Source organism: Dipodomys merriami, unplaced genomic scaffold (genome assembly GCF_024711535.1).
Source record: "Dipodomys merriami isolate MVZ:Mamm:240054 unplaced genomic scaffold, mDipMer1.0.p SCAF_5, whole genome shotgun sequence".
In the NCBI taxonomy this organism is placed as follows: Eukaryota; Metazoa; Chordata; class Mammalia; order Rodentia; family Heteromyidae; genus Dipodomys; species Dipodomys merriami.
The window spans coordinates 24,653,260-24,662,622 of NW_027206068.1; the positions used below are offsets into that span (position 1 = coordinate 24,653,260).

At 35.7% G+C, this 9,363-nt stretch overlaps 1 non-coding gene across 1 annotated transcript; it reads left to right on the forward strand.

Moving 5' to 3' along the window:
- Positions 1 to 8,686: 8,686 nt before the first annotated feature.
- LOC138810271 (small nucleolar RNA SNORA40) lies at positions 8,687 to 8,814 on the forward strand. Its single transcript, XR_011367078.1, has one exon. It is a non-coding gene; the product is annotated as a small nucleolar RNA SNORA40 (small nucleolar RNA).
- The last annotated feature ends 549 nt before the right edge of the window (positions 8,815 to 9,363 follow it).

The window sequence follows — 9,363 nt, forward strand, 5'->3', positions numbered from 1 at the left end:
TCACCATGAGTCTGGCAAAGGTTAGAATTATGCAACCAAGTAGAAATCTTTCCTAAAATATATGCAGTTACATTTGAAAAATTGTATGCTACATGAATAAAGGTTTAACAATTATTACTTTCTCTACAAAGCAAGGAGTTCTAAAGAAAACTGTCAGGCACTCCAGGAAACAATCTTTCCAAGTGTTCTTAAAATAGTCCTTGTATAATTTCAGAAGACTTCAAGGTTCCTCTTCTATTAGCTAGATTATTTATGCAATAATAAGGAGTTTCAAGATACTTATTTTATACTTACATATGTTACAGGGATTAAAAAGAAGGGAACTCTTGCCTTAGTAATGAAAACGTTATTATTCTAATTTTTAGCTATTTAAAACCTTTACAGTGAATCTTACATTTGAAAATGGAATAGAATAAAAATCTCCACTAATACAATGTTTAGAGATAAATGCATGTAGCATCACAGTGAAATGTAATATAATTTTGATGAAATATAAAATGGGAAGATTTCCTTACATGGAAACATTGTTCAGTTTTACTTCATTATACTCAAAACGCAGTGACATGTCCTTCTATTGTAGCCATGAATATTGAATTCTACATGTTCCCAAATTCAAAAACTTGCCTGAAAAAAAATCCCTTAGGCTGGTATTAAAATTCCCCTTCATTTACAAAGCCTGGGGATATTGAATTCTGATGTATAGCAATCTATTAGTGGGAACTGCTAAGCAGTTCATCTTGGTAGTGTGTTCCCGGGAGAAATCAGTGTTCCCTCCTGACTGCCCAGCACTTTCACAACCTCAAGAAGGAGAGGGTCAGGGTAGCCGAGGGAGCAAGTGCTGGGTAAGCAGTTCTTTACATTTCAAATTCTTGTTATATTGATTTTTCCCTCCGGTTCATGGAAATTGCACTCTATTTAAATCATATACTACAAGTTAGGAGAATTTTAATTTCCACTCTACCTTTTGTCTCCATTTATAAATCACACTTATAGCTCTCAATCTTCCTGCCTTCTCATTGCTAAATTTTCAAGTCTTTAAAATCTACTCTATCAGCAGTCCCACTACAAACCCAAAGAAATTCCAAGTCTTTCTGGAGAAAGACAAATGAAAATTAGATTCCCTTTATTCAAAAACACATTATGAATTACAGCACTTAAGAATGGTCCCTTAACCGTGGTATAAATGGACTCATTTTTCAAATTCCCTCTAAACAAAAGACCTACCTAGGTAATGGCTACCCATGCAATTTCATCCACAATTATTTTGAGACGTTGTTATATCTTGTAGGCTCTTCTACACTTTGGGTAAAATCTATGCATATCTTTTTTCCATAACTAAGATCGCTGTGAGTATATTGTTAGCACTTCATGTGTGAGCAATTTGCCATCAATAGATGCTTTATGGATACAAATTCTCAATTAAAAATGAGTTACCTTCAACTGTTGTAATTCTTCTTACTGGATGAGCATTGACAATTAATATTAAACTTGCTTGGGTTTAAATTCTCTCTCACTAAACTACATATTCCTCATATCTCATCTGTTACAAAACATACATAAATACACACACGCATAGAATGACAAACATTAATCCACTGGCATGTGGGCATGTGCACACACGCGCACACACACACACACACACACACACACACACACACACACACACACACACACACACACACACACACACACACACACATCAGCCTTCCTTTGTGGTCACTTTTCCAGGGCCCAGTAGGAGTGAGTATGAGTATTGATTAGTATTGCTCCATATTAAAGCACTAAACTTCGCTTGCAGCAATGCACTTATACTTCCCACTTTATTTGACAATATTTATTTAAAACTTATTTTGTGCCTAATTTTTACTCTTGAGGTGGTTGAATCTATCATCAGGACTAACTAGATTTGCTGACTGCTAGCATTTGATGCCTACTAGCATAACTTATGCTAGTAAAATCCATAAATATAAATATAAATTTATAAATATAAATAAAATATAAATTGAACTACTGTACAATTTAAATATAATTGTACTACCTCCTTGCATAGACCCACCAAATCATATTTTGTATCATCTCTAGGATAAAAAGAGCTAAACCTCATAGAATGGCCTATTGTGTCCTTCTTGAACTAATCCCTACCCTTTCTATGGTGCCACCTCTAGTCACCTTTAGTCCTTACACAACTTTTCCACCACTACCTGGGGCTTCCCAAACAGCTTATGTTCTCTGGCTTCTATTCCTTTGGGAATGCTTCTTCCAAGAACGCTCTCTTCTTGGCTCTATATAAAATTTGCTCATATTTCCAGACTCACTTCTAATGCCACCTGTTTCCCCTAACCAAACTACATGAGAGTGATATTAGTTGCTGTGTTTTTTATGCCATTCAGAGTCCTGTGATTATCTCCCTTAGGTTGCTGTCAGAGCTTAATAATCATCTTGTCGGTTGTTTCCACTGTTCTTAGAGGACCTTGATGTTAGGAACATATTTTTAATCATTTCCCCCCAATGCTTCATGATAAGACAAGTATATTGAATATTTAAAATGCTGGTTAAACAATGCAAACTTTTGGTGAGGAGTCAAGGGTAGCATAGGTCTAGAACACAGGCTGGTGGGAGTGGTTTGGGCCTCTGGATAGAGAGGGATGTTAAAAGAAGCACTTTGAAATGTATTGTTAAAAATCTCAAAGTGGTAGTAGGAACTTTTATAAAATGTGGAATTTTGCAAGACTCATAAAGCCCATGACTGGAATTAGCAATCAGGTAATACCCTCAGGCTTATATAGATTTGTCTCATAGCTTCAAGGCAAATCAGCCTAGTCTCCAGCTCATTAAAAGGTGGTATGCCATCACAATGCCCAAACAATGAAAATTTTGAACACTGGAATTTACATCGTTCTAATGGCCAGTCACTCAGAGCAAACCATGAAAGCAATGGCATACTAGCAAGAAAATTCTTATGTAAGAGAGTAACCAGTCTTATAAGGAAAACCCTGAATTTCCTATTTTATGTGACTTGCCCATAGGTAATAAGTAGAAGTCAAAGGTAATTTTCTGAAAGGAATCTATTACACTCCACCTATTTCACTCTTTTAAGATGGTGTAAACATCTTAAAAGCCACAGCATTTACCCTGATGATAAAAATTAATAACTACTGCTGGATGCATATATGTGTCTGTCTAGGGATGGAGGGGAGTGATGAGGAGGGGGTATTATTAGTAAATACCATTTCAACATTAAAGCATTATTACTTCCACATATGAAGCAAGAAAAATATTTTGGTACTAATTTTTAAATATTAGGGAGAATGGTATCTTTTCAGCCAGAGATAAAGTGCCAACCAAGCTGAGTCTGCACCCCTTCTCTGGTGAAATTAATCTTTTCAGAAAATTGATGATTACTAAAAGAGAAATGATGAAGACTTTATACTGGGTAAGTATATTGACTAGCTAATATAACAAGGTTACACACAGCAATAAATGTTACTTTTATATGGATCCCATAATCTACTTTATTACCAAATACTTTATAGGGAAAAGCTCTGGTAAGATAGCCCCAAGAACATGGGGCAGTATTCAGGAACACAAGAGAAGGCAGTGACAGAAGATACAACACAATGCCAAATGGCCACTAAAGGAGATAGCATTTTCTCCATTCAGAAGGGAGGGGAGACAATTATTTATAATAGAACTCTACCTTACAAATTACATACAAACAGTAGGCAACAGAAAGCTACCTAGAATAATTAGACTAATCAGCTGCTTTAAAGAGATGAATTGTCTTCAAGAAAAATAATAAAGGAGACACATAGACCTTCCTATACAACTGCCGTTACAGTGCTGAAAAACTGCCGAGAAGCCAAAAATATTTCAAACATTTTCAGCCTACCTCCAAATTGTTTGAAAACTTGGTTGACTTACTAGAGTTTATTTTTTCTTTTTAAAAATAGTTTAGAGTTACATATTTGTTAATAGAGCACTTTGGGGCCCCAACATAGGATTAAAGAATCACTTTAGTACACGTAGTCCTCATTTTTAGCAGTCAGGAATTCACAGAATTATAGTCACAATAATAATCGTCAGCACAGTTCTTCTTTAGGTGACTCTATCAATAGTTCCAAGCTATGGCCCAAAATATTGATCAGGAGAAGGGACGAGAGAGTATAAAGTAACACGGCAGGCCTTTCAAACATCACAGACATATAGTAGTAGACTCAGGGCTGAACTTCATAACCAGCCGCAGTGCCTACAAAGTAGTCTCACTGTGGAGAGTGCCAAGGAGTAACACCTCTCCACCAGTATGAGGAAAAGCAAGCTGTGAGCTGCATGAAATCAGAAATCTACCTGTATTTTTCCCTTACAAGAACCATGTGGTACTTATTAAGCAGATTTATCACAACTGGAAAGCAAATGTATTCTAAAGACTGTTGATAATGTATTGTAGGCAAAAACATAAATAATTTGTGACCAACTGTCTGTTACTAAAAGGCAAGATCACCTTGAAATCCACAGTAAGAGTTGTATAGGCAAATTATGGTGAAATAATTGAGCAATTAATTTACTTGGAAAACACTTTTCCTATCAAGTGAACTCCGTAAGTCAATCAACTTTATTAAGGATTAACAGCAAACAAGAAAGCAGTGACTTCAATACCCTTGCTCTGTTGTACAGTGTGCTTGTTGCCATTACCTATCATGCCTTAATAATCAAGTGCAAGGAAAGTACACTGTAAATTCTGATTCAGTGTCTTCAGGAGATTTTGATGGGATAGAAGAAGGAGAGTGTAATTTAAGTACAGAAAGGATGAAGCACAGAGAACAAGTCTTACCAGCAATTCTACTGGTAAGACAAAAGTACAAAGAACCTTGAAGAAGAAGAGATCTGGAAGGGAAAGTCAGAGCAGATAATTGTAATAAAGAAAAGCAAAGACAGGAAAATGAAAGCAAGGCCAAAAACATGTCACCAGTAACATTCACAAGTCTCAATGAACACCATAGTGTTTATCCTCAAACTAATGCAGTATTACTTAAAATACTTAACTTCTCTTTCCATTTCTATGCATTCAAAATATGCTGATAAGGTTACCTTTTAGCTATTCTACCTACCAACAGTCTTATTATTCCAAAGACCAGTTGCATTTGTCATTCACTTTCTTGACCCACATTAAAATTAGGCAAGTATGAAATTAAAACTCCAAACATTTTCAAAAGCTATTTCAGATGCAGAGATTTATATCCCTTGCAAAATGGGATTCTGACTTTGATGCTGGTTTGGGGAACATTAGATCCCTAAACACATTTCAACACAGATATGGAAGAGTTGAAGTGGTAAGGAGAGGGAAATAATTCTTTAAAAAGTATTTGGAAGTCTTTTGTGAATAGCTTCTCTGGGTTACTTATATATAGAGTACTTAACAAATTCTAAATTTCTCTGAAAAAAATTTTCATTCAGAATCTAATATGAGAGGTGCTACTCAAGGTCATAAATTGCACTCTAAAGCCTATGACAACATGAAAATCATACTAAGAAACAGTCAACATGCTATCTTCCACTTGCTCCAAAATCCACAGTAGAGAATACTTCCTTATTACTTAGACTATAAAATGCCACTTTGATTAATATGTACTAAAAAACAAATAGCTTAGAGAGACCTTTTTAAGAACAAAAATTTAAGAAAAGCCTACAATATAGCCTTAAAAAAATTCTCTGCCACATACAAACTAGAACAGGGTCCCTTTGTACAAGAAGCTTTTAATTAAGCTGAGAAGAAACCCCACACATAATAAATCAAAGGCCGCTCTTTCACACTCACATGAAAATTGAATTGAAGCAGAAAAATTGTTTGCTTAAATCCTGAAGTGCATATTTAGAAGGGGGAGTTTGGATGCAGGTGACCTAGATTGAATCCAAATATGACATCACTAACAGTATAAGGCAACTACAGTTATTTCTCAACCAAAATGTGGAAGATCTTAGTACTGATAGTTCTTATGAGATTTAACTGAGACATGCAGAGTGCCTGGTATATAAAGGAAAGAAATGATAATACCACTTGTGGAAATTTTCACATATGCAATGCATCATTAACTAAAGCCACCAATTGAGCATTCTCCAGAATCGTATAACTGAAAATTTTATGCACTCTTTCATCCTTGTCATGAATAGCAATATTTTCTTTTCTCTTAAGGCTAAACAGTATTCGTGTGTGTGTGTGTGTGTGTGTGTGTGTGTACATGTATGTACATACATATGCATACCTACACAGGTAGGTACACAGGTATGACATTTTCTTTACCCATTGATATGGCTGGATTTTCTTGTGTTTTTTTTTTTATTGTTTTAATGATAGTCAACATGTAAGAACTACCATATTTAGGGAACTCAGTACTGTCTATAAATCTGAAAGAAATAAAATCAGACATCATAGTGATATGTGTACTGTACTCTTGTACTCATCATTACAGCATTATTCATAATAATCACGATATGGAAACAACCAAGATGTTCATCACTGGATTAATGAACAAGGAATATGGTATGAGTGTATTTGTATGAGTGTATATGTGTGTGAGTGCGTGTGAGAGAGATGTGTGATGTTCTTTAAACTAGAGGGAAAAAAAGCTTGCCATTTGTGAACAACATAGATAAACTTGGAGGATATTATGCTAAGTGAAACATGCCATAGAAAGAAAATTTCTACATGATGTTACTTACTTGTGGTATCTTTGTTCAGAGTCAAAACTATGGAAATGAAGAGGAAAAGAGGAAATTGGTAGGAAAATGGAAAAATTATGTTGAAAGGGTATAGACTTTCCAATTGAAGATGAGTAAGTTCTGGAGACCTGATGTACAACATGGTAACTACAGTTAATAATACTGTATTATATACTTAACATTTGCTAAAAGATCTTAAGTGTTCTTATACATACCATGTAAATACTTGTTGATTATACTTCAAACAGGCTGCAAAAAATTAAATGTGAAGCCAAATATAGCATCTCAAGCCTCTAATTCTAGCTCCTTTGAGACAGAGATCAGGGGATCAAGGGATCACAGTTCAAGATCAGACAGACCACGCAAAGAAACAAAGGAGGGACAGATGGAGGGAGACAGGAAGAGAAGGAGGATGGAAGGAAAGAGACCTCCATCCAACTCATTTTAACCAATGGCTGGGCAAAATGTGTGTCTACCATCCCAGCAACACAGGCTACAGGGCAGCACAATTGGGAAGATCATAATCCATGCTGACTTGGACATTAAGCAAGATCTATCTCAAAAAAAATATCAACACACAAAACAAGGCTGGTGGCATGGATCAAGTAATAAAATGCTTGCTTAGAAAGTGAAAGTTCTGAGTTCAAACCCCAGTATTGTGAAAAATATAAAAATAAAGCATAAAGCAGCCTCTTCTTCACAGTAATATTTACTGAGCATTTCCTAGATGCCATGCACTCCATCCCTCTCATTGAAATGTCCTAACAACTCCTGGTGGGCACTACTACAGTCTCCCCTGATATTTTCATTGAGGAATCCAGCAGTGAGGATGGTGAAGCAGTTCTGGCTGCCGTGGCCCAGCTAGGGCTCTTGTAGCTGGATTCAATCCAGGCCGTCTACATACTCCTACTTCTAAATATACTCTTCCAGATTCAAGCACAGAATCCTCTGCCTCAATTCAATTTGTGTGTGTTGACTGTGAGAAAGTGGCTCTTAGATACATTATGAGTGAAGTGCTTTCCTCAGCATAATTAAAAGCTCTTTGTGCAAAGGGACCTGCCCTCATTTGTCTTCCTTTTCCTCATCACCAGCCTCCGATGGACTGTCTCCCACATTAGTCCTCCTGGTGGTTAATGATGCATCCTCAGTGGCCCAAACCTCTTCCAGTATGTTCATGATTGGTTTCTCTGCCAGGGTCCTGCTAAAATGATTTTCACCTTCACATTGTTCTTCTCCACGCTGTCACCACCTGAGTGACAATACCATCATCAACCATCCAATCTTCCTCATGCATATGAATATACCATCTAACTGGAATACTGGGCAGAGCTTTCTATTTAAATTCAGTGCTAGCTTTTGCAAAGTTTTCTCACCCTGGCATACTTTCCTCCTTGTTCTCTCCAGATAAATTTGCTTTAGTTATTTCGTCCCTGGCACCTTGTAACCATTTCCATCAGTGTCAATTGAGACTTCCCTGGTTTCTGCTCCATTTACTTAGTGAAGAAAGGGCTTCTGAGCCATTTTTCATCACCAGTAGACTTTCTTCTCCATGGCATAGTTAGTCATCACCACATGAATAACTATCTGACATGATGTCCTTTATATTTCAAATGAACTACAGCACTGGCTGGCTCTTTCTGTCATTCTTATCAAGGTTCAGTAATATTTGAAGCACTTATTTAAAAAAAAAACTACATATAATCAAACTACCTGTGAGTTTTCAATGTTACTAAACATGTTCCCACAACGGCATTTCTTGATATTATGAATTAGCTGACTTTGATTTGCAATGTTTTCAGGCCTACAATATCACAGATCATCACTTTAATGCCCAAAGGAAAGAAAACAAACGTCCACTAGTGATATAATAACTGCTTCTATACTATTAGTAACAGGAGCTGGCAGAGTCAGTGATCTAAGATTGGACTCCTTTGCTATAAAGAATTGTCTTTTAAGAAAAAAAAGTAGCACTTGTGTGTATGTGTGTTTTTGCTTGATTTGTAACATAGCCTTGAAGACAGATGTACACAGTAAATCCTCTTTTGCAACCCAGAACTCATAGCTGAGTATGAGTTTTTAGTACATTTAAGAAGGAATATGATTCCTAGTATAGTTGGCAGTGATGAGGGATTTGTTAAGTTATGAAGGGTGGCTCAGACAATAAAGTTAATGTGAAAGCTTAAAAAAAAAGAAAAGGAAAAGAAAAAAGAAACCCACCAAGAGATGTATGTGTAACTCATATTTGTTAGCAACAACAGATTTTATATGGTCTCTCTCTATCACAAATTAGACATCCCCAACTTTCTACACAATTCACTGTATTATGTGATTACCACTGGTCAACTAATATGTCATTGCTCATGAATAATTTTGCTGAGGTCTCTTAAAATTAAAGTTGGTTATTTTGTTGTTGTCTTTTTTGTGAAGCATGTCTTCTGATTCTTTGACAGGAAACATAAAGATTCCAAATGATTCATGCTCAAATCTCACCATTTATTTTTTTAAATGAAATATAAGGCTAAACTTTCATAATTCCATTTATTCTCTGTGAGATTTTTTAATTTTCTTTTACATTAAAAAGAAAATATCCTTTCTATTAATGTTATTGTAGTCCAGTATAGAAAAAATGTTAGCTAAATAAAATTAAGC